The sequence below is a fragment of the Erpetoichthys calabaricus genome, chromosome 1 (assembly GCF_900747795.2).
Source record: "Erpetoichthys calabaricus chromosome 1, fErpCal1.3, whole genome shotgun sequence".
Lineage (NCBI taxonomy): Eukaryota > Metazoa > Chordata > Cladistia > Polypteriformes > Polypteridae > Erpetoichthys > Erpetoichthys calabaricus.
Genome location: NC_041394.2, coordinates 224,098,834 through 224,125,925, shown reverse-complemented (window position 1 = coordinate 224,125,925; position 27,092 = coordinate 224,098,834). Strand labels below are relative to the sequence as shown.

At 38.4% G+C, this 27,092-nt stretch overlaps 1 protein-coding gene across 4 annotated transcripts in view; it reads left to right on the top strand.

Moving 5' to 3' along the window:
• The window catches only part of tafa5a (TAFA chemokine like family member 5a), a 719,776-nt gene that overhangs the window by 389,344 nt on the left and 303,340 nt on the right, over positions 1–27,092 (top strand). The window lies entirely within an intron of this gene.

The following is a 27,092-nucleotide window of genomic DNA, read 5'->3' as shown; positions in this document are numbered from 1 at the left end:
AGAATTGGTGCATCATTAACCCAGATTTATATGCTAAAACTAATGTGGTATCCTTTTCGTGGACAGGCAGAATTACAGTCGCTGCCTTAAGATACATTGCCTTTTGCACCTGTGTCACCTCTTTGTCTGTCATTGATTGAAAAAAATAAATAAATAAAAAATAGAAATGATAAAAGGAGCCCATTCTTCATTAAAACGTTAATTACTAAAGTGAAAAGAAAATGGAGTGTGTATGACGATTGTGCTCTTTTCTGCTAAAGATAATTGGAATATCACAAATTTCTTGCAAAAATTATTCCCTTACTGTATTACATTTCTAAGACTGTGTGACTGGACTCAGCACATAGGTGAGTCTACTGTATATTACAAAAAAATCACTTAAAGATAGAAGTTCTCCACTAATTAATTAGATGAGTGGAATGAAAACTGGAAGCTGCAGCAGCTGCTGGGAGTATTAAGTTTACAAGCCTGTGATCTTGACAATCACGTTGTTTTAAAAGTTAAAATACATTGTTATGTCAACTTGCATCTTTAAAATTGTCAGGTGAAGTTTAGAGTACCATATTCAATGTGATTATATACTGTATAAGCTATATACATTATACAGAATATGTATTGTGGCAGACAGCTGAAGCCCTTACCCGGCCGGGATGCCCAGAGTATGGAAGGACTGAGGGAGAGAGTATCTTCAGGACAGTTTCTCCCCTGTTCCGACAGAGGGCAGCACCCTTGGTTTCCAGTAGGGCCACGGGTCATGAGCATGGGAGCTCAACCCTACTGGGGCCTGTGACCACTGCCAGGGGGCACATGGACTTTTACAGGGCCCTATTTGGCAGCACTTCCGCCACACCCTGGAAGAAGCTTGTTGGACTCCTTCCAGGTGCTCTATAAAGGGAGCTAGTCACCACCACTCAATGGCCAGAGTCGCGAGGAAGAGGACAAAGCCTGAGGAGGAGTGGAGGCGGAAGGACTGGCGGCACAAGAGACTGTGTTGTGATTTGTGCACTGAACTGGAACCTGTAAATAAACCGTGTGCTGGATGCTAAACCTATCTCTTGTCTGTGTGTGTTAGGGTTAGGGCGGCTGTACGCGCCCTGGGCTTTCACAGTATACGAGCTGTATATACCCGGCGTTGCCCGGGGCAGAAGAAACCTAATCGGTGAAACACTTACATATATACCAAAGTAAACCTAATCGGTTAAACAGCTTCATATATACAGAAGCGAACCTAATTGGTCAAACAGTTATGAATGTGCAGAATGATTTTACAAACATTATGCGTGTTAACAATCATTAAAAAGAAAAGATTGAGGAACTGTTCTTCTATATGTGATGAAGCCACTAATAAGACAGATTTTTTTCAGGACCCAGCTGTTTCATAACTAAACTACTGCCACCCCAAAGTAATGCCTAATAGTGGTTTTTGGGGTAGCTGTGGAATAAAAAGGGTGTTTTTTTAGTCAGTAAGAATCTGACAGTACCCTTCAGTACGGGCTGAAGGGTGCCTATGTAAGGTTTTACATCCTTCCCGTATGGAAAAAAAAAACATACTAAACTTTTTTTTCATCATTACAGATAATCTCAGTCAAATCGAAGTACGCATTCTCAATTTATTTTTATCTAATTTGTACTTTTTCACAAAGCCATCCCATGCCAATTTGTATGAATAAACTTTTGCTAGAGAGTTACCAAAAGTTTATTCATGCACATATTTTAATACGGATAATCTATCTCTAATCAAGGTTCTCATTTTCATTCTAATTTAAAATAATAATAGATACTCATTTTTTTCTTCTGTTTTAGAAAAACCAATCTATGCCACCTACGTCTTCGTCAAGTCAGCTTCATCCAGCTTCATCACATATAGAAGAAGAGTTCCTCAATCTTTTCTTTTTAATGATTGTTAACACGCATAATCTTTGTAAAATTATTCTGCACATGCATAACTGTTTGACCAATTAGGTTCGCTTCTGTATATATGAAGCTGTTTCATCGATTAGGTTTGCTTTTGTATTTATGTAACTGTTTGACCAATTAGGTTTGCTTATGTATATAGATTAGCTGTTTGTCCGATTAGGTTCGCTTCTGTATATATGAAGCTGTTTAACCGATTAGGTTTACTTTGGTATATATGTAAGTGTTTGACCGATTAGGTTACTTCTGCCCCGGGCAACGCCGGGTATATACAGCTCGTATATATATATATATATATATATACATATACACACATACATGCAGTTTTAATAACACAGAAATCAATATAAACATTAACATCATTATCATATGAGAATATGAAGTAATATATAAGAAGCACATTTCATATAAATATAAATTATTAAACAGTAAAATCTTCTTCTGTAATTTGCTACCGTGGCAATTTGTGTGTCTGTCCAGGATTTTAAATGACCTGTAGCTCGCAAACCGTTGCACCTATACACTTGAAATGTGGTACACATATAGTACGTCACGTCTACTATCCGCTTTATGGGTGATGATTGTTTTAGTCTTTTTATCTTTATTTTATTTTATTGTACAATCAAGTCCTATCTGCGCACAGCAGGGCAGCCGTGGGCGGATGCGTATGGTGTATTCACTCGATGTTATCGTGCATTGCGCTGTCACTGGTATTTTGATAAAAGAATTTGAACAACATATAAGAAGCGTATAAATTATTAAACAGTAAAACATTAACATTTAAGAAGTAAAGTTACATTAAGTACTACTGCTGTGCCTTCGGGTATACCTCATTTTTTGTTTGCCCATTACATGCTTAAATGTATACATTTTTTGGTGCACCTACCCGAGAACACGCGACATATAACCGAGCGTGGGAGAAGCATGGATTTTAAACACGCGTTGAGTTGATGTGCTGGTCTCCCTCGTGAAATAACTGGTAATGTTTGACTAAAATCTACAGCGAGTAAAACGACATTAGCTCCTATTTTTTTTTTACGATCTCTGAGATGTTGCTTTTTTCGGTTCAAGGCTTCATAAGCTCTTTTATGTTGTATGGTGTACTTATCCCAAACCATCATCTTTGAATGTTGCAAGACTTTCGCCTTGTATGTAGATCGGGGTAATTACATTCATTGTATTCCTAGTCTGAATCACAATGTGATTGTATGGGTGGTTACCTGGCACTGTAGGGTTGCCACCCGTCCTTTAAAATACGGAATCGTGCCGCGTTTGAGAATGAAATTGCGCGTCCCGTTTTGAATCAATACTGGACGGGATTTATCCCGTATTTTTTTTATCATTTTTTTTTTAAAGCAGCGTCTCATGCAAATCATCCCACACGCATTTTATGAAGATGCCTCCTTTCCTAGTTTTGATTGGGTAATACTTGATGTCATCGTTAGTTTGATTGGTGTTTTTAACTGTCCAGTGAGTAGGGCGTGTCTTTCAACCGTAAGCAGATTTTTTGCAGTGGTATCACTGACCTCGACGACGGCGACGTTATACGTCAAAAATAAATTACGATAAATGACGATTTTAGCGATACTTTATTACGACGGCGGCTACATAGACACGATCAAATAAAAACAAAAAAATCAAATAATCATTCTACATTTTCAAAACGTCGAAAAAACGACGGAATGAAAAAAAGGCCCACCCGACGACCCACCCATTCCATTTTTATATATATAGATAGACATGTAAGTAATAATTTATTTGTAGAATGTGCACAGGACAATATACTGTTCTGAAACTGACATAAACCTTGCTGTACTTTATTAGCAGATGATAATTTCTTTTACTTGTATTAAAAGTTGTCTGCCTTGAGAAGCACAGTGATGCAATAGGTTACAGTGATGGATCCAGCATTCTGAGTAGAATTCCCTCTCTGTTTACATGGTATTTCTTCAAGGTCTTCCAGTTTTCCTTAACTGATCTCCAAAGACGTGCAAATGTAGATTAATTAGCAATTGAAAAGTAGTCTTTTGTGTGCGATTGGGTATTATGAAGGGCTGGTGACTTATCCAGGGCTGTTTCTTATCTACTTTTGAGACCCCTATGACCCTGAGCTGAAATAAACAGGTTTCAGTGTGTAATGTTGTGTATTCAGACTGCTTCTACAGGTAACTTTTACCAGACACAGCCCTCTAGGCTGTTTCTTTTGAAAATTGTCTTTGAATTGCCTAGGACAGGGGTGAGCAATATCGGTCCTGGAGAGCCACAGTAGCTACAGGTTTTCATTCCAACCCAATTGCTTAATTATAAACCTGCCTATTTTTAAACTCATTTTAATGGATTGTTTATGTAATTGATTTTAATCTCCATTATTACAGTTTTTTTTTATTTGGATTTTTCCATTATTGCAGTTTTTTTTATTTGGATTATTTATTTATTTATTGCACAATTTTGCACTGCAATTTTGGACACTGATTTGTTTTTGATTATTTTAATAAAAGCACTTTTGCACTTTTATGAACCTACCCCTTGCTTTGTGTGACTGTCCTCATCTGCCAGCTCATTCCTCGGGTATGTTATTGTTATCTAGCGGGTTCAAGAGGTTCCCAGGATGTAACCTGTAGAGTGGCGCCAACCCACAGTCCATCTTTCAATTTATTTGCAATGGTGACTCAGATCTTTTCTTTATTTACTTAATATTTTCCCTTAATAGTAGATCATTGTAGAGTGTGGAGGTTCAATAGGTGAACTCTTGATCTCTTACATTTCTTCTCTTTTTCCTAGAAATTTTAAACACCATCTCAGTTTTTTTTTTCAAATTAAACATTAACAGTTTTCACTTATGTGTTGTATTATTCATTATTGAAGTCACTGCTGCACTTCAGTATAACATTTAATGCTTAATGTGTCATTGTATGTTTATCCACCATTTGCATACATGCTTGTTATTAGCATGTATGCATTAGTTAAAATTTGTCAACATTTTTCATATTGTTATATTGCCTAAAAATGTTGATGTGAATGTAGCAGCATAGTAAAGTCTATCATTTGAAATAGTTACTATTGTTCGTTTTAGCATTTAAATGTAATTACAAAATTGAGCAGAGTTGCAACAATTTTACAAGGAAATTTGTGTCTGGCTCAAATATGAGAATCTAATTTCTGTGGAATATTTGAAAAGAAGAGTTCAGAGTTGTAAATATGTGTGTACTGGTACTGACAAAGCAAGATTTTTGATGCAGTGTTGATGAGAATGAATGGTGCTGTTACTGTTTTTATTTGTGGTATTTCAGGGTGTGGGCGGCACGGTGGCGCAGTGGGTAGCGCTGCTGCCTCGCAGTTGGGAGACCTGGGGACCTGGGTTCACTTCCCGGGTCCCCCCTGCGTGGAGTTTGCATGTTCTCCCCGTGTCTGCGTGGGTTTCCTCCGGGCGCTCTGGTTTCCTCCCACAGTCCAAAGACATGCAGGTTAGGTGGATTGGCGATTCTAAATTGGCCTTGGTGTGTGGGTGTGTTTGTGTGTGTCCTGCGGTGGGTTGGCATCCTGCCCGGGATTGGTTCCTGCCTTGTGCCCTGTGTTGGCTGGGATTGGCTCCAGCAGACCCCCGTGACCCTGTGTTCGGATTCAGCGGGTTGGAAAATGGATGGATTTCAGGGTGTGCATTTAAATGTTTAAATGTTTAAAATGCTTGTGCAGTTGTGGGTAAATATTTATTTGAAGTACAACTAAAGGTTAGAAACTTTAAGATGTGCAGTCTTTTTCTTCCTTCCTTTTCCTGTTTTTTCATTGCAGTGATCTTCAGTGATATTGACTTTTAACAACACTAATTAGAAAATGTTTACTTTATATGTATTATTCCAGTAATCATGGTTTAATATAAAAGTAATTTAAAAGTTATTGTTCAGTCCATCTATAAAACAATCTGTAATTATGCATGCATATATTAAAGGCCTGAATAGAACAGTACCAACAGACAGCATTGTTTACATTATACGTTTTTGTCTGAGGCTTTTGGTGCTACAGAAAACCTAATGGTGTTTTGCAGTTCTAAATCTTCATTCACCTCACCTTCACCAAAAATATTTGAACCCTTTATGGATATGTGATTCTTTAGAATTAGGAAGAATGTTGAAAAACCAAATACAGACCCTTCTATTGAATAGACCAATATGGAGTCAAATTGGAAAGGGAATTGTATAAAAAAGATCACTTTCATGATGGTATATTTTCCATAAAGTACTGCCAGGGATGTTCAAAGGATAAACTCAATGTAGCAAAGAAACACAATATAAAGCCTTCCCGTACTGCATAATCTGTTTTATAACAGGTCAGTTTCTAGTCTTATTTCAGGTTGTTCAGCTACCTGTTCAGGTTTTAGATGCCATATAGCAAATGGCCACTCTCCTCCCATTATTATTATTTTTTTTTTTTTGGCTTATTTTCAAGTAGCCGTGTTGCCCATTTATTTTAAGTTATGCATTTTATTCTGTGGTCATTGCTGGCGCCAGTTATGTAAAGAAACATGCCATCATAACCTAAGTTCTATCACAAATCTACATTACATGTAGAATCCCAGCAGAACCCTTACACGTCATCTAGCAGCTTGGGGTAATGTAAATGTTTTCCTGTTAGTCCGCCAAAACACCTCTCTGGTACATTTGAGTTGTTTCTTTCCATGGTGTCCCCTACAGATGTAGGGGTTACTACTCCATTGCATCTAAATTCCAGTGTTGTTTTTTTCTTTCTGTAAGCAATCTTAGCCAGGCTATTCTCATATCTTGACCACCCCTCAGAGACAGATGACTGATATAGTGACAGTAATGTTTAATTTTCACCTACATCATCTTAAACAGGTAGTAAACATGTCTGCCATATTCCACCTCCAAACAAAATGAAAGAAAAATCCATGTTTTATGCATTTACAGTTGTACTATTATGTAGATAAACAAGATGCCAAGAGATTCTTCAAATAACTAATATAAGAAGGAATAGTGCAGCCTGTGAAAAGGTCTGTGGTATCGGGACCACCTACTTAATGAAACGGTTTAAAAGGACTTATTATAGATCACACCTTATACAGTCAGCAATCCATCACGTTCTGATAATAAAAATGTGCTTCTTTCGTATCCTCAGACTCAGTAAAGCTGTTAAGTGTCTGCTCTCATTTGTGTGTTACATTCTTATGCTTCGAGTTACTCACAAGAAGAGCGCCTGTGTTTTAAAATAAAGAAGAGCATCTCTTGTTAGCTATGTAATTCAGTTGCTATGGTCACCATCCGTTCCAGCATTAAAGGAGGCTTTTGCTATATTTATTTAATGCAGATTTTAAGGTCCCTGGACCAAATATAACACACATAATTGTTATATAAGGCAAGAACTGACTTTTTAGTGGAGACTCAGTGCATAAATAACTTTTATTATTATATCACCCATACAGCATAATGATTGTATAACTTTATTGGCATTGGCCTTTGTGTGTTAGATAGGTCAACTTAATACTATAATAAATCTTTGTAATGATATATGGTATGCTTTTCTTATTGCTGTTGTTATGTATTTTAATGGCAAGCTGTCTCTATCACACACTAATGTCTATGTTGAAAATGTATGCATTCGAAGGATGTTAAGGATTACCACTTCTGTATTTCATTATAAGCGCTAAGGACGCACTAGCTTTGGGACATTTTTCTCTTTCTGGAGCTCAGATCTAGCATTTGTGTATTTGGACTGATGGCTTAGTGAGAAAGGATGTCAGTGTGTTTATCATACAGCTGTGCCAAAGTAAAGGACGAATGAATGAGATGGAGATTAAAGCCAGTAGTTTGAGTCTGTATTCAATAACTGCAGTCAGTCTGTTTGCTTCCTGCATGCTGATGAAGTACCATGAATAGTCTCATGTACTTTCAATCCAATATATTTCAGGCAGTAGTGATTATTACTTATACTGAGCTAAGGTTGGTGATAAATTTGCAATATTTTGCTTAGCAACAGAAAATACAGTATTATCATCCAAAAGACCAGAAGGCTGCAAAGCTTTTCTTTCTCATAGATTTAACAAAGAAAAGTTTTGAGCCAGCCTGGAATGATTTCTAAAACCTGTATATGTCTACTAATATTGCCAACATAATCTATGTTGCAGGCTTCTTTAAAAGTTGCATTTATAATAGGTAAACCTTGGATTCATTTTCTTTTCACGTCTTTTTTTTTTTTTCGAAGAGAACAACATTCCATACAATCAGGTCAAACTTAACAAACCCAGATTTTTTTTTCTTGCATTCATTTTTGCATCAAGAAATAAGCAGGCTGTCCTTTTCAAATCATTTGCGTAACAGCTTATTACTGTTATCACTATTGACATTATTCAATTAAAAATCATTCTTACACAGTATATACAGTATTTAAAACAAAATCCTGTAACATTTACATAAAATACCTATATAAACCTTAACCTTTAGTGAGTTATTATTTAAATAGACAATTTTCTGTCAACTGTTTCCAGAGATAGAAATTTTAAAACTTTAATTTAGTTGACAGATGCAGCTCATAAGAAGTGGAATTATTTAACTATGAAGCAGGAATTATCAAATGAAGATGAATGTGAAGGTCAAAAAATTAATAATGTTTTTCTGGAGAGATAAACAAAATGTGAAGAGGAATCTACATAAATATTGTATTTAATGAAGGAAATGTTGATAAGTGAAACACCTCTGTTCACACTGGCATGGAAGCTATAAGAATTAGTTTAATGACAGGATATGCTCAACACTATTAGGAAAATGCTGACTTGGTGCATATATAGAAACTCAAAAAAATCATTAAGGTATTAGTGTGGTGCATAGCTTATTGTGTTGCAGAAACATAAATGATGATGAAAAGAAAAAAAAAAAGATTAGATGAGCTTGAAATGCTGAAAACTAGCAACACAGAAAGATTTTCACCTTAACGTAATACATTTTGCATAATGAAGACGAAGATAATCTGTACTGCTCTAGAAATACCTTTCCAAATAAAAGAAGAAAACGGACATCTCAGAGTTGAAATTGTGAGGCAGCGTCAGTTACAGCACTACAGCCATGTGGCGCGTTTCCCCGAGGGTGATCCAGCTCGTAAGATCCTCATTGTTGGGGACCCGAGTGGCTGGACCAGGCCAAGGGGTCACCTACATAACACCCGGCTGCGGCAGATAAAGGGTCATTTCTGGAGGGTAGGACTGGACCACGTGTCTGCCTGAGGGGTTGCCAGCCGGGATCCCAAGTTGTTTCATCTTGTAGTGGGTGCGGCAATGCACTGTACCAGTGCATGCTTCCCAACTTAACTTGAATTGAGAGTTGAAAGTTATTTGGGAGAAATACTTCAGACCATAAAAGAAAAAGACCAGACAACAAAGATAACAAATATTACCAAAGGCATCTTATTCTGTGGGGTTGTGGTTGATGATAATCCATTCCTCTTTCAACATTTTCCAAGTGGGTTTTTGTGATTACTGAACTTAAAATAAAAAATAATCACAAAAAAGACATCTTATTCAGTACTTTTGCTTATATAAAACTTCATAGGAAAACAGCATAATGACAATCTGAAGAGTAATTAAATCTAGTTAGTTTCAGAAATCTGGAGGAAATTTCTGTGATGTGAATGCTGCAACAGCTACACTATAGCGTCTACACTATGTATAATATTTATAAAGTCTGAATTTCCCTGTAATCAACTTTATAGTAATGTCCTTGGACCAGACATGGGAGGGATATGTTTCTCAGGTGGCTGCAGACTGTCAGAAGGGGTGATGCTATCTGGAGAAGCTGGTAGTGTAAATGGGGGAGCCTGAGATAGAGCATTTAAAGGAGCACTTACAGAAGATCACACTTCCGCTGCTACAGGTCATTGATCTGGATGCTTAGCCACTGGTGAACCTCCTGTAGGATCCTGGCTTTTAATCAGCTGGAAGACGTTTGGAGTGATAAAGCTGATCAGCTGTAGGAGATAGCGGGCTCGACTGAAAAAGAACCAACAGTGCTTTTAAGAGCCAGCTGCCACCAACGCTGTCAGAGTATGAAGTCCAATATATATATAAAGCACAATATACTCCTAAAACAACTGACAAAAATTCAAGTGTATTTATGCTGCATGTAGTGTAATCAGTATTTTTTCATACTAAAATGATTAAGAAACTATTTTTGGATGAAATATACACAATTTGTGGCCATGCATACCTTGAGAGAGCAATGATGTGACCAATCAGCAATGATTTGCAGTCATTTTAACTTGTAGCATAATTTCTTTTGAATGCAGGACTAAGAAAAGTTAGATTAAATTTGTATTCATCCCCTAGTTGTTATGAACATGCATACAGCTGGTTATTCAATAATACTTCATTTTTTTTTACTGGGTTATCCAGCTTAGGCCTATCTTGAATGCACTGCCTGTGAGGCAAGTGTTGCTTTTTCTGTAATTCAAAAATGTATTTTGGTAGTGTTTCAGAATCTTCATATTGTGGCAAGACATTAGCGTGGCACACACAGTATCGTATTACAAGTACGAGTCTAATGATAAAAATTTTATAAGCTAACAGAAGCGCATAATTGTACAAATACATAGTAAGCAGGATTACCTACAACACTACATTTGTGCCATCAGGTTGGGTTTTTGAAGGCTGAGTAAGGTTCATTAGTATAGCTAAAATGTGACACAAACATAGTGAAAGCAGATACTAACTAATATTTGAAATATGAGGGTGTGAATGAGTTAAGGTCAGTTTTGAGCTCAAAGTATATCGACTTGAGCAATAACAAAGTCTGACACACCTTAAAAACAACCCAACAAAGGCTGTTTTAAGTAAATTACCAAATAATAATAATCTTCATTTGACAAGTTTGATTTCACAAAGTTTGTATTAAAGTTAGGAGAAACTTGAAATAAGTAAGGAGGGATATGAAAAGTGTAAACATCAGTCATTTATGGCATTTGAAATTTTACTTTTTCTTGTCTATTAAATATATTGATAGTACTTTATTTATCCCAAGAAGAAAATTTAGCTTTTTCAGAAGCTCAAAAATATAATCAATAACAGCAAGCCCTCTCAAAAATGCATAATAATTACAAAAAGAAGAAAACTCCTGACTTGGCTAAAGATATACTGTCATAGTCACAATGAAGCATTATAAAGGTGTATTACAGTTGGTATAAAGGAGCCCCAGTAGCATTTTATGAGAAACATCTACTGAATAATTAGTTGGCTAAAAGAATTTAATGCTAGTGATTCATAGTGTGAATGTGTAGAATTTTTCATAAAGGCTGTCGGTTTTGTCTTCATTCTGTCCTCTGCTACTACTAACAGTGGGTCAAAGGTGCACAGCTCAACTGAACCTACCATCTTAATTAGCTTTGTGATTTGGTGGGCCACTGTTGAAGTGATGTTACTGGCAAAAAAGGCTCTACCATATATAGAAAAGTAGATAGTTGCCTAGGGCAGCAAAGTATCACTGGGTCAAGGTGGACAAAATCTCCTTTTTTTATGTTCATTTCTATAACACGCACAAACCTCCAAGGGGAATCACCCTCCATTCTTTGATTTAATGTACATTTTTACAGTGCACATGAAAATCTCTCCTAATACCCCCCCACCCCCTTCGATTTCATCTACACCTACAGCAGCAAAAAAGCTAGAGCTGGCCCAAGTTACTGGTCAAGCAAACCACAGCATAGATAATCGCACTGACCATCACGGAGTTTTAGAACAGGTAAAGTATGTCACTGCCCATATTAAAGGAGTATAGTCCCGTGAGACCTGGGTTCGCTTCCTGGGTCCTCCCTGCGTGGAGTTTGTATGTTCTCCCTGTGTCTGTGTGGGTTTCCTCCGGGTGCTCCGGTTTCCTCTCACAGTTCAAAGACATGCAGGTTAGGTGCATTGGCGATCCGAAATTGTCCCTAGCGTGTGTGTTTGGTGTGTGTGTGTGTGCGTGCGTGTGTGTTTGTGTGCCCTGCAATGGGCTGGCACCCTGCCTGGGGTTTGTTTCCTGCCTTGCACCCTGTGTTGGCTGGGATTGGCTCCAGCAGACCCCCGTGACCCTGTGGTTAGAATATAGTGGGTTGGATAATGGATGGATGGATGGATAGTCCCGTGAGAAGTTATTGTCTTCTCTGTTGTTTCTTGTATAGTTCCTCTGTGTTACTACACCAGTGTAGTCTGGCATTTATGTTGTCCCCCAAGTACTTGAAGCAGTCTACCACCTCCACAACCACTCCTGAACAGTGACCAGGCATACAGGCTCTTTGATGCAGCAAGAATCAATGACTAGTACTTTGGCTTTGCTGATGTTAATTTACAGACAATTTGATTTGCTAATTGTGCAATGACAAAAGCAGCTTTAAACAGTTTGTATAAATAAAATAACTGACTGATACTGGTATTCAATAATTCATGTGGCACTGGTATTATAATGTTTGAATGTTTTAGTACTGATTTTAAGTACAACAACAACATTTATTTGTATAGCCCATACAATGATGCAGCTCAAAGTGCTTTGCAGATTGAAGAAAGGAAAATGAAAAAATATAAAAATTAGGCAATACTAATTAACAAAGAATAAAGTAAGGTCTGATTCCAGGGAGGTCAGAAAAAACAAAAAAAAAGACCAAGGGCTGGAGAAAAAAACAAAATCCGCAGGGGTTCCAAGGCCACGAGACATTCTACCTTACATAAATGATCTAAATCAGTCCTCATGGTTTTCAGGCTTCACGTGGAAGAATTAGACGATGATGGTCATGTGGACCTCTGGCCTTCAATCCATCAATGAAGGACTTCACGATGCTTTGATCAGGTGGTGGTGATGCAGATCGCCACCACAGAAAACCAGAAAAAAAAACAGCAGAGAAAGTAGCATTTATTTTTCTGTTACTGAACAGAAAATGCCAGTAAATAAGTTTAAGTGAGCGTGGCCATATAAAACAGGGAGTCCGTGGTGATCACGTTATTCTGTATAAAGCCAATGCTGAAACTACACCAAGCCAGTAAAATCCCCCAAATCTGTTGTTACACTGGGGGATGTTCCCCTTCCCCTATGCCCTACCTCAAATGAAATTCATCCCCTAGCTTTAAATCAATAACTTTATCCTCGTATAAATATTATATATGTGTAATAATGAACTGAATTAAATGTTACATTTTTCTCTCTTATTAATCAGGCCGTTCACTTAATGTATTCTAAAGTGAAACTTTTCTCCTGAGAATTAAGGTACATGCTAATTTTCTAAATGGTTTACAATATACTTCATAGGTCTTTGTATTTCTTTACAGAAATGGTTGTATATTTGGTATTAAATAAGATAAAGCTTGGTGCCAGTGTCATTGGTTTGCAAAAATCTAAGCACTGGTTTTGAAGTCTGTGAGTCTTATGAAGTAAGTAATAGCTGTCATTACTTTTATTGACAAGTAGATATCACAGAAAAAATATGTTTTAAATGCTTCAAAACAGTGAACCATTTTCCTTTTCAATTGCGTGAAATGTGTCAAAGCTTCAGGAAGTTTTCTTTTACCCATCAGCAGGATGTAGTACATTGTCTATTTAAATTATGCATTGAACCATATAAAGAGAACGACTTTTTTTTATTTCATTTTTAACTGTGTTAATCTGGGCCATTCACATATTCATAGCTTTTGTGAAAATTTAATATGATTCCTTACATTTATAGTTGCAATCTCAATCAACTAGTTAAACAATATTCTTAGACTTGATCTTATGATTTAGCATGCTTGCTAAACATATAGATTGGCCTGTGTGTAATTTGTGACAGTATGAACTTTCCGCAATGATCTGCTGTTAATTCAGGTTTCTAAAAAAAAAAGACAGGGAGGGGGGAAGGAAGAGAGCAATGCCATTTCTTATTTATCCTTTGTACCCTAATAACTGTAAGTGAAAATATAACAATAGGCTATATAGCCATAACACCTGGCTATAATATGAAATCTAGGTCAAAGCTATTATATGTAACAATGTATTACCTTAATGTAAGACTACAAAATGGCAACAAAAGTTTAGAATATCTATACATATAAAAGGCAAAGCCCTCACTGACTCATCACTAATTCTCCCACTTTCCATATAGGTGGGAAGCTGAAATGCTCATTCCTTACAGTGTACTTACAAAAGTTAGGAATGTTTCATGTCCTATTGCAACACCCAAAATAACGTGTTCTTTTTGGCGGTTCTCACCATTATGCCATAAGGATCTTTCGGAACTGACTTCTCCTTTTGGCGGTTTCATTCCTTTAGGGGAAACCCCTACTCGCTATTTCTGCGATTTCCAATATACGTAGGAAGCCCAAATTTCCCATGCTCATCCTTTACACTGTAGTTACAAATGTTAAGTATGTTTCATTTCGCACCATGCCCCGTAACAACTTTCGAAAATAACATCTTTTTTTTGGCGGTTCTCACCATTATTCCTTAACACTAGAATTACCAGAACCTACAAAAAAATTTGTAGATCCGGCCCACCTTAAATCCGTTCACACCTCTCCCTCAGCATCTTTTGTCCTGTAAATGTGCTGATTAAGACAAGCAGCAAGGAGCCAGCTATTCCATCCCCTCCGCCGCAGACCGTGCACAAACTTCTCCCAGCTCATGCCTTGATTAATTATCTGGGAGTAAAATAAGTGCTGGAGTTTTAGAGTGGAAATAATAGATCGTTATTTGGAACACATGCATTTCATGTGTGTTCCGTTTCTATAATAATCTGTGTAAACACATTGTTAAAACAGAAACGTTTGTCATATTTTAGTAGTAAATGACAAAATGTTGGCATAAACTATATAATGTATGAAGCCTGAAGTCCAAAGATCAAATAAACACTTTCACAAAAGGTTCAAGGGTAAGACAACAGCTTCCGTGGCATAGTGGTAAGATTTGCTGACTTGTAATCAAGAGTCCCCGGTTCGATTCCTCCTATATTTGCTGTTTTCAGTAGTGAGCTGCTCTTATTGTTAATATTATACAGTACACACATACATTTGGTTTGCGTCTGTAACAGATGGTGTACATTTATAGGACTTGTGAAAGTTACTGTTTTTTTTCACTTTTATTCTCTCAGCCACGATCGCAACACATACTACGGCCCTAGGGATCTGACGCTGTTAGTTTTTATTTGAAACTGGGAGTAACTGTAGATGTGAGTGGTGTTTTGAGGCAATGGAACTGGACATTCTCTGATCTGGAGGGATAAAAGCTGACACACAAACGCTGGTAAATCTGCCTTCTTCGTATGTCACCGTCACTTGATTTTGTTTTTATTCAGTTTTATTGAGTGTTCCTGCTCACGCTGAATTAGTATGCACCTTATGGTCTATGATGTCAAAAAAAAAAAAACCAGTGACAGTTATATATGATACAGTATTTGGAATTATTCATTTTATGACCTGTATAGTACATTTCGGAAAACATTGTGGCATGGATGCAACAGTATTCATATTATTCATATTCATTCGCATAACACCGCATGTGTTTTTCCCCGATCTTGCCAGTCCCCACATATTGCTGTTTCTTTTGTACTCCAGGACATGCAGAGGCAACAATAGTGCAGAGAGGTCAGTTCAGCGCTATATGCAATCATCACATTCAAATTTTAACAGTTCAAACACATGCAAGGACCGTCCTTCCAACATTTATGACGTGTGTACCTGTTGCAATGCGCACAGTTCTCTCTATACAGTAATCCCTCCTCCATCGTGGGGGTTGCGTTCCAGAGCCACCCGCGAAATAAGAAAATCCGCGAAGTAGAAACCATATGTTTATATGGTTATTTTTATATTGTCATGCTTGGGTCACAGATTTGCACAGAAACACAGGAGGTTGTAGAGAGACAGGAATGTTATTCAAACACTGCAAACAAACATTGGTCTCTTTTTCAAAAGTTTAAACTGTGCTCCATGACAAGACAGAGATGACAGTTCTGTCTCACAATTAAAAGAATGCAAACATATCTTCCTCTTCAAAGGAGTGCGTGTCAGGAGCAGAGTCTGTCAGAAAGACAGAGGAAAGCAAACAAATCAATAGGGCTGTTTGGCTTTTAAGTATGCGAAGCACCGCCGGTACAAAGCTGTTGAAGGCGGCAGCTCACACCCTCTCCGTCAGGAGCAGGGAGAGAGAGAGAGAGAGAGAGAGAGAGAGAGAGAGCCAGAGAAAAACAAACAGTCAAAAATCAATACGTGCCCTTCGAGCTTTTAAGTATGTGAAGCACCGTGCAGCATGTCGCTTCAGGAAGCAGCTGCACAGAAGATAGCAACGTGAAGATAATCTTTCAGCATTTTTAGACGAGCGTCCGTATCGTCTAGGTGTGCGAACAGCCCCCCTGCTCACACCCCCTACGTCAGGATCAGAGAAAGTCAGCGCAAGAGAGAGAGAAAAGTAAGTTGGGTAGCTTCTCAGCCATCTGCCAATAGCGTCCCTTGTATGAAATCAACTGGGCAAACCAACTGAGGAAGCATGTACCAGAAATTAAAAGACCCATTGTCCTCAGAAATCCGCGAACCAGCAAAAAATCCGCGATATATATTTAAATATGCTTACATATAAAATCCGCGATAGAGTGAAGCCGCGAAAGGCGAAGCGCGATATAGCGAGGGATCACTGTACTGTGGTTTCTATTACACACTTGAAGGAGAGACAATATATGTGACATTTTGAAGAAATCATTTCATGACCTGAATAGTACCAACCAGAAAACATCATTGCACTAATGCAATATTATTTGAAAACGAACAGCGTCAGATCAGGTGTGAATTTATGCTGGCGCTGTTAATTTAGCGGCAGGGTTGGGGGGGGGGGGGGGGTTTACAGCATTATCGTGATTCCGAGAGTAAAACTGAAAAAACCTAACTTTTACAGGTACAATAAATTTAAACCCAATGTCCCATATACAGTATTTGTCTCTTTCTTTTTTTCATCGTGCACCAGAAGGCGTGAGCATATTCAGTGTGCACAGGAACACGCAGGTGGCCAGTTGCTTGTGTTATAACAAGCTTGACCTGGCAGCGATCAATGCACATGCATTGTACAAGGCATGCATGGAGGCCAATGAGAAAAGAAAAGTGTTCATGGCTCACTTTGCAGAGGAACTTCGTTGCCGCATCTTACTAGAAAAGGCGATGGAAAAAGAAAAGGAGGATGCAACATCGACAAGCTTCTGTTCCAAGACAGCCGCTTTCCCCAGGAAAGTAAACTGAGTCAGTGTCAGGTGCCCTTTCAATGTAATAGGAACCAAAGCATAGAGAGAAGTGTGCGCATTGCAACAGGTATGGCCTCCGTGCATGCCTTGCACAGTACATGTGCGTTGATCGCTGCCAGGTCAAGCTTGTTATAGCACAAGTAACTGACCATCTGCGTGTTCCTGCGCGCACTGAATAAGCTCACGCCTTCTGGTGCACGATGTCAACGCAGCACGGCGAAAAAAGAAAGAGACAAATACTGTATATGGAACACTGGGTATCAATTTATTGTACTTGTAAATGTTAGCTTTTTTCAGTTTTATTCTCTGAATCATGATCACGCTGTACCCCACCCCAACACCGCCCCTCCTGATCTGACTCTAAGTAACAGCGGCAGCATAAAATTCACACCCGATCTGACGCTGTTCGTTTTCAAATAATATTGCAATGATGTTTTCTGGTTGGTACTATTCAGGTCATAAAATGATTTCTTCAAAATGTCACATATATTGTCTCTCTTTCAGGTGTGTAATAGAAACCACAGTATAGAGAGAAGTGTGCGCATTGCAACAGGTACGTCATAAAGGTAGGAAGGACGGATCCTTGCGTATGTTTGAACTGTTAACATTTGAATGTAATAATTGCATATAGCTCTGAACTGATCTCTCTGTACTATTATTGCCTCTGCATGTCCTGGAGTACAAAAGAAACAGCAACATGTGGGGACTGGCAAGATCGGGGAAAAAAACACGCAGTGTTATGCGAATGAATAAGAATAATGTTGCATCCGTGCCACAATGTTTTCTGAAATGTACTATACAGGTCAAAAAATGAATAATTCCAAATATCATATATACTATGTCTCTGTTTTTTTTTTTTGACATCATAGACCATGAGGTGCATACTAATTTGGCGTGAGCGGGAACACTCAATAAAACTGAATAAAAAAAAAATCAAGTAACCGTGAGATACGAAGAAGGCAGATTCACCAGCATTTGTGTGTCAGCTTTTATCCCTCCAGATCAGAGAATGTCCAGTTCCATTGCCTCAAAACACCACTCACATCTACAGTTATTCCCAGTTTCAAATAAAAACTATCAGCATCAGATCCCTGGGTGGGGGGGCAGTAGTATGTATCGCGATCGTGGCTGAGAGAATAAAAGTGAAAAAAAAACTAACTTTCACAAGTCCTATAAATGTACACCGTCTGTTACAGACCCAGACCAAATGTATGTGTGTACTGTAAAATATTAACAATAAGAGCAGCTCACTACTGAAAATGGCAAATACAGGAGCAGATGGGATCAAACCGGGGACTCTTAATGACAAGTCAGCAAATCTTACCGCTATGCCACGGAAGCTGTTGCCTTACCCTTGAACCTTTTGTGAAGGTGTTTATTTGATCTTTGGACTTCAGGCTTAACACATTATATAGTTTATGCAAACATTTTGTCATTTACTACTAAAATATGACAAACGTTTCTGTTTTAACAATGTATTTACACAGATTATTATAGAAATGGAACACACATGAAATGCATGTGTTCCAAATAACGATCTATTTCCACTCTAAAACTCCACTCTCAGATAATCAATCAAGGCATGAGCTGGGAGAAGTTTGTGCACGGTCTGCGGTGGTGGGGGATGATATAGCAGGCTGCTTGCTGCTTTTCTTAATCAGCACATTTACAGGATAAAAGACGCTGAGGGAAGAGGTGTGAACGGATTTAAGGTGGGCTGAATCTACGAGTTTTTTCATAGGCTCTAGTAATTCTAGTGTTAAGGGACCTTCGGAAATTAACCTCTCGTTTTGGCGGTTTCATTCCTTATTTCTGTTAACAGACAATTTATTTCACGGCAGGGAAGCACAAGGGCCATCCCCGGTCCCCCTATCCTTTTTCTGCACGGTCTCTGTCCGCGCACCTACCACATGATTGGCTCCCTGCCTATATACATTAACGACATCCCGCACTCATGTGCCTCCTCACTCGCTTCCTTACTTTCCTCAGCTGTTTGTCGTGCTCACTGCTCCCTTCTTCTTTACTCCACCGCTTCAAGGCTGTTGTTGTTCGCCTTTCTTCACGTCTTCCTGCTGGCAACTCCTTCCTTTTCATTTACTCCACCGCTTCAAACCTGTTATTGTTGGCCTTGCTTCACGTCTTCCTGCTGGTGACTCCTGCCTTTTCGTTACAATCATTAAATTCACTCTCAATACTAAAATAAGCCTACAACAATTACATTGACAATCATGTTACGTTATTTTTAAAATGTTTCCTTTTCTTTTTCATAATTTCTTTAACACACTACTTCTCCGCTGCGAAGCGCGGGTGTTTTGCTAGTAAATATATACAAATAAATATGCACCTAACATGGATGATAGAAATTTAATCCAAAATGTATTTGCATCTATTCTTAATGTGAACACTCATAAAATTATAATGGCCGAAGGCTTTAATTGTGTTTTAAATCCAGACCTGGATAGGTCTTCAGCTATAGTGATGATTAACATCTAATACTGCAAAAATAATCACACAGTTTGTAATGGATCATAACTTATCAGACCCATAGAGGTTTTTAAATTCTAACCTAAGAGCATATTACTTCTCACCAATATATCATTATTACTCAAGAATTGATTATTTGTCCATTATCAAATCTTCTACATATGATGCTATTGTTATTTCCAACCACACCTCTCTGATTATGGAACGTAAACAACTATACCCAACACATTCACCTCATAGCTGGCATCTTAACCCTGTGTCATTAGCTGATGTGAACTGTACAGAATTAATATTCAAGCAAATTGATTATTTTCTTGAGACAAATACATACATCCTCAGAGGTCCCTGCAGGAATACTCTGGGAAACTCTGAAGGCATTTTTAAGAGGACATATTATTTCATATCTTTCTCACAAAAATAAATTGGAAACCAATAAGCCATCTGACTTATTCAGCAAAATTATCAGAAAAGATCTAGAATATGCCAGGTCTCAAAATGAGGCACTTTATAAGAAAAGTCAGGTTTTCCAATGAGAATTTAACCTCTTGACATCTAAGGAAATGGATTAGCTCATTTTTAAATTGCGACATCATTATTATGAACACAGAGAGAATGATAATTAGATCTTAGCCCAACAAATCCACAAGTAATTACTAACACAGATGGAGATAAAATCATTGACCGTAAAAATATAACCCGCACATTTAGAGAGTACTATAAGTCCTTATATTCTACTCAGTTTAAAGAAGATAATATAATGTAATGAGTTTTTTAATTCATTACAGATACCACAGCTAGATACTCTTAGTGCAGTGGAACGGGATACATCTCTGACATTCTCAGAATTATTAGACATTATAAACTCACTTCAAAGTGGGAAAGCAGCAGGCCCTGATGGCTACCCAGTGGATTTAAAAAATATGTTCAAATAAGTTAGCTTCACTATTATTAGCAATGTTTACAGAAGCTAGAGACAACACAATTCTACCTCAAACTTCTTGCCAAACATTAATCACCGCCTTTCCTAAGAATAACCATGACCTACTACGTTGTGTATCATACAGACCAGTCTCACTCCTGAATAATGACGTTAAGATATTCTCCAAAGTTATAGTCAGAAGGATTGAGAAAACGAGTCCTTCTGTAATATAACAAGACCAAACCGGATTTATTAAAGGTAGACACTTAACTTCTAATCTTCGATATTTGTTTAATGTAATATATTCACCATTAAATCTAACACCCCAGAGATCTTATTATCTTCGGATACAGAAGAAAGCATGTGATATGGTTGAATGGGACTACTTATTCACATTGCACAAATTTTAGTTCACCCCAAACATATGTGTATGAATCAAATTTCTCTATACAAATCCAGACGCCTCAGTTTGAATTAACCACATCATTTCAGACTACTTCAAACTAGAATGTGATACTCAACAAGAAAGCCCCCTATCACCATTGCTGTTTGCAATCGCTATTGAGCCACTGGCTGTTTACTTTTGAAATGCATCTGAGATAAAGGAGATTTTCAGAGAAGGACTTGAACAGAAAATATCACTATATGCAGATAATATGATCTTTTATATACTGTATCTGACCCAAAAAATTCCATGCCTGTAGTCCTAAAAGCACTAGCAGATTTTCAAAAGATATCTGGACTCAAAATCAATTTGAATAAAAGTGTGTTTATTCAGTTGAACTGTCTAGCACGCAATAGTAGACAGAACACCTTTCCATTTATCTTAGCAGATCAGTTTCAATTTCTAGGGGTAAATATAACAAGTAAGTATAAAGCTCTTTTTCAACAAAATTTTGCTGTCTGCATAAAAATTCAAGAAATGTGAATAGATAGTCCCTTCCCTTTGTCTCACATTAGCAGGGAGAATCAACACTGTCAAGATGAACATCCTTCCCAAGCTTCTTTTTCTATTTCAAAGCATCCCCATATATATATTAACAAATCATTTTTAAGAAATTAGATTCAATCATACATTTGCACATCCAAAGGGCGACTCTACAATGATTTAAAGCAGAAGTGGGCATGGCACTACCTAATTTTCAGTTTTATTACACAGCAGCAAATATATAGGCCATAAAGTCCTGGACATCGACAAAAATCAATAGGATCTTTCACTTAATATTTCAGAAAAGGAGTGGAAGGCAGACATGTACAGAATACACTCTAGCTCCATATGCACAAAGCTCTCAATCATTCAACTTAAAATCTATTATCAAGTGCATTTATCTCGTTTAGAATTGTCTAAAATGTATCCAGGGCAAGATTCAACCTGTGAACATTGCAACTGAGCTCCATCCTCAGTGGCTACATGTTTTGGGCAGGCACTAAATTAACATCATTCTGGACAAAAATCTGTAAATGCCTATCAGAATCAGAATATCTTTATTGCCATTGTAACAAATACAACAAAATTAGGTGCAGTCCCTGCGGTGTCAAAATATAAATAAATATAATTAAAAAAGGGTAAGAAGAAATACAGTAGAACACAAACATTCAACATAAGACCTTAATTGCACATGAACACTATTGCACAAGATGTCATCTATTGCACTGCTGCATTGGAGGTGATTAGGTGGCATTCAGTGCCCTAATAGCAACAGGGTAGAAACTGTTATTCAGTCTATTAGTCTTTGTTTTGATGCTCCTATACCTTTTGCCTGATGGCAACAGTTGGAACATGTCATGAGCGGGGTGTGAGGTGTCTTTTAAGATATTTTCTGCTTTCCTGATGCAGCGAAAGCTGCGCAGTTCATCCAGAGAGGGTAAAGAGCAGCCGATGATCTACTGGGCAGTCTTTACAATCCGCTGAAGTGTTTTCCTCTGCGCTGTTTTGCAGCTGGAAAACCACACGCAGAGGCAGTAGCACAGGATACTCTCAATAGAGCAGCGATAGAAGGTCACCAGCAGTTTTTGGGGGATGTTATTTCTCCTGAGGACTCTCAGGAAATAAAGTCTCTGCTGAGCCTTCTTCGCCAGCTCAGCTGTGTTCACACCCCAGGACAGGTCTTCCATGATGTGGACTCCCAGGAAGCGGAAGTCTGACACCCTCTCCACACTGTGCCCTCCGATGTAGAGTGATATGATGTCCATTTTCTTTTTCCTGAAATCCACAATGAGCTCCTTGGTCTTAATTGTGTTCAGGAGCAGATTGTTTGTCAGTGCACCATGCTGTCAGCCACTCCACTTCATCCCTGTAGGCGGACTCCTCCTCCCCAGAGATGAGCCCCACCACAGTAGTGTTGTCTGCAAATTTGATGATGGTGTTGCTGTGGTGGGCGGGGGTGCAGTTTTGTGTGTACAGCATGAAGAGCAGGGGGCTCAGCACACAGCCCTTAGGAGAGCCGGTGATGATGCTGATGGCTGAGGAGATGTGAGGACCCACCCTAACCCTTTGTGTGCGGTCTGTTAGGAAGTCTTTAATCCATATACAGGTGCAATATGGGAGTCCCAGGGCTAGCAGCTTGAACACCAATCTGTGAGGGAGGATGGTGTTAAAAGCAGAGCTAAAATCAATAAAGAGGAGACGTGCTTTGCTCCCCTGGTGCTCCAGATGGGACAGGGTAGCATGGAGAGCAGCAGCAACAGCGTCCTCAGTAGACCTGTTAGCCCTGTAAGCAAATTTGTGTGCATCAAAGGTGGGAGGGATGAAGGACATGATTTGACTCCAGACCAGTCTCTCAAAACACTTCATCAACACCGGGGTAAGCGCTACTGGCCGATAGTCATTCAGGCAGGTTTTTTTGGTAAAGAGAGTAAGATGGAGGATTTCAGATAGGGAGGATGTGAGGCCTGGGACAGTGACAGGTTAAAGATTTTTGTAAAGACCCCAGCCAGCTGCTCTGCACAGCTCCTCAACACACATCCAGGGACACCGTCTGGATCTGCTGCCTTCGTAGGATTGACAGCCTGGAACGAGCATCTCACCTCGTGTTCCTCCACCCTAAGGGAGTGGGTGATGTTGTTGTGAGTTGCTACTACATGTGTAACAGCTGCCTCTGGTAGTTCCATCTCAAAGCGAGCAAAGAAGTGGTTCAGCTCCTGTGCCATTGAGGCATCACCTTCAGCAGCTCCATGGCTGGTCCTGTAGTTGGTGAAGTGCTAGACTCCCTGCCAAACCTGCCTGCTGTTATTACTGTCCAGGTGCTCCTCAATCCTTCTCTTATAGTCCCTCTTAGCCTTTCTGATGCCTCTCTTCAGGTTGGACCGTGTCGTGCTGTAGAGAGCCTTGTCACCACATCTAAAGGCAGTGTTCCTTTCCTTTAGCAGCCGCTGAACCTCTCTTGTCATCCAGGGCTTCTGGTTTGGATAGACACGGATATGTTTCTCCACTGTGACAGTGTCAATGCATGTTTTGATGTAACACAATACACTGTCGGTGTAGAGTTCCAGGTCTGGACTTTCAAAAATGTCCCAGTTAGTCCTGTTGAAGAAGTCCTGCAGCAGCAGAGAGGCGTCATCAGGCCAGGTTGTGATGGATCTTGTGGTGGTAAGAGCAGATTTGTGGAGAGGGGAGTATGCAGGAATCATCAGCAGTGACATGTGGTCAGACTGGGCCAGGTGTGGAAGCTGTTTAGCTCTGTAGCCCCGCTTGATGTTTGAGTAGACCTTGTCTAGGGTGTTGGCTCCTTTAGTAGCACACTTTACGTGCTGGTGGAGTTTGGGGAGCACTGCTTTTAAATCCACGTGATTAAAGTCCCCATAATCAGACAGCCTTGGTGTCACAATCACTCTTAACCCATTAACAGCTGAGTTTGGTATATTCCCAGATGGGCTTAAAGTGGAGAATTACAAAGAAACTGTAATTGCCTTTATCTCACTACTAGCATGTAGACTTATCTTGCTCTACTGGAAGAATCCCACTCCACCTCTTTCATGTCAGTGGGTAACTGATGTTCTATACTATTTTAAATTGGAAAAAAATCAAATTCTCAATTAGAGGATCTGTTAAAAATTTATGTTTAAATATGGCAGGATCTAGTCAATAACATTTTAGAATAAGCTTTTATATCGGGGAAAATTATACTACAGTCATCCCTCACCTGTCGCGGGAGTTACGTTCCAGAGCCTCCCGCGATAGGTGAAAATCCACGAAGTAGCGACCTATATTTATTTTATTATTTATATATATTTTAAGGCTTTATAAACCCTTCCCACACTCTTATAAACCTTTCTCACTCTCTTATTAACCTTTCCCACACTCTTATAAACACTTCCTATGCTCTTAAACACTTTCTACACTCTTAAACACCGCAGAGTAACACTACGCACAGCGATCAGAAGTCGATGTGTATGCCACTCGCTTTGTGAAGGGGGGCAGCTGAACGCACGCTAAGCAGAAGTGGACTTTCTGCTGCTTCTGCCAAAATGCCTGCTTGTCGCTCTGTGCATTCTGAAGGAGGAGGAGGAGTGTTGGGGGGTGGGGGGGGGTGTGAGGGCTGAACGCACGTTCGCTCAAACCCCCTTCCCTCTCCCCGGAGGCGCGGTACGCTCCTGCTACTTCGTGTTCTGAGAGAGCTGAATGCACGCTAAGGAGAAGTGGGCTTTGTGCTGCTTGTCACTCTCCGTGTCAATAATTTAAAAGCCTGTACAGCAGCTGTTTTCCTGTCTCACTGCCTTGTCTTGGGTGAAGTTAAAATGTTTTATAATAGACAGATGTTACTCATATCCTTAGTCCGACATCCACAAATCATATGTGTTAACAAAGTTTGTTTTATAAGTTTACATCTGTTTAAAGCGTATGTGGGGGTATTTTAAGGCTTAAACTATAAAAATGTTTATTTATATGGTCTTTCTATATCGCGGATTTTCACCTATCGCTGATGGGTCTGGAACGTAACTTACGCGATAGATGGGCGATCACTTGTATTTAAAAAACCCGCGATACAGTGAAGCCGCAATAGGTGAACCGCAATATGGCGATATTCCTTAATTGCTGCTTTTAAGATTTGCTCTGGTTATTGGCTGTCCTCTCTTTCTCTTGGGTGGGGGATAAATTTTGTCTTGTTAAGTTTGACTTGATTGCATGGAATGTTAATTGCTTTTAATTAAAATCAATATAAAAGAAAAAAAGGATTTAAAAAATTCATAGTTCAAATGCCCCCTTCACCATATAAAGAGTGTACCTGCCCATCATGTAGAACATATATTTGAACTTGGCCCATTAAAAAGTGGCAGTTTTTATTATTACACAAAGCAAGCTACTGTACTAACAACAAAACTTTCAGTAATTAACTATGATTTCTGTTGGTAAAAATATTTTATATACTTTTTACTAAATATGCCATTGCTGAAAATAAGCAATCTTTTACAAATGAACAAAGCAAATAACTGTACAACATATGATGTTTTTAATTTTGTTCTTGGAATTTTATAGCCTTTTTATTTTTAGAGACAAAAAATTGGTGGCTGGGCACTTTATTCAAAGGTGCTATTCTGATATATAATGTTATTTTTGTCTAAGCAAGTGCTAAGATCTGTTAATTATTTTTATATATAAATCTGCTGTGTGCTTTGTTGTAATAAATGTTTTTCTTTTTCAATAAAAATATGTTGGAACAGATTTTTACTAGTTTCTATGCTTCACCTTAAACATAAATATAATTTTTTACTTAACACTGTAAAAAGAAACATGTAAATGGGGTTTAAAAACAAATTACACACATCTGTCAACTTCAGTTGCAGCATGAATGAATATGCATCTCTTAAAACTAAATTAGTTTTTGGTTTTGACGTACTTGATTAATTTATATAGCTATTTTCGCAGAATTTTCTCCCAATTCTAGGGAACAATGACAATACCAGAACAGTTAACCTTGTGATTGCTTCAGTTATCTGTGGATCTGATCTCTAGGATAGTCAAAACTTTAATGCGGCAAGGACATAAGTATGAATGAAATCCAGCCTGACATGCTGAAAGAACAGAATGCTATAGGAGCATTTTCATCAGGATTCTTAGGGTTAATATTTTTATTATGCACAGAGTTCACTGAAATTCTTACTTGCATGTGCTAATCAAAATGCAACATGTCACCACTCTAATGTTCTGCGAGCATTATTACCTTGACTTGAAATATATGCCTTCCTTACTTCAAACCTTCTGTGTTCCCTAACTTACCTTCCAGTCAGAATGAAAAGTTTAAGGCTCTGTTTAACATGAATAAAGCCTATGTAACATCATTGTAGTTACATAAATGTTGCACATTTTACCAACTTCTTCAGTATTGTATGGAAGGTGGGCATCATACATTAAGATTAGCAAACCAAGGTGGTGGCTCTTAACTTAGGAAAGTTTAAAAAATAAATACATATTCCAATTTACAGTAGGAAAGTACTCTTCCTGAGAAAGCTATTTAGAAGTATATAAATGAAAACTCTGGCCAATAGTTTAGTTTATCCCCAAGGATCAATGGCAGATTTTGTCCTGGCTGTAGAACTGAGATTTAGGGATTGTGGAAAT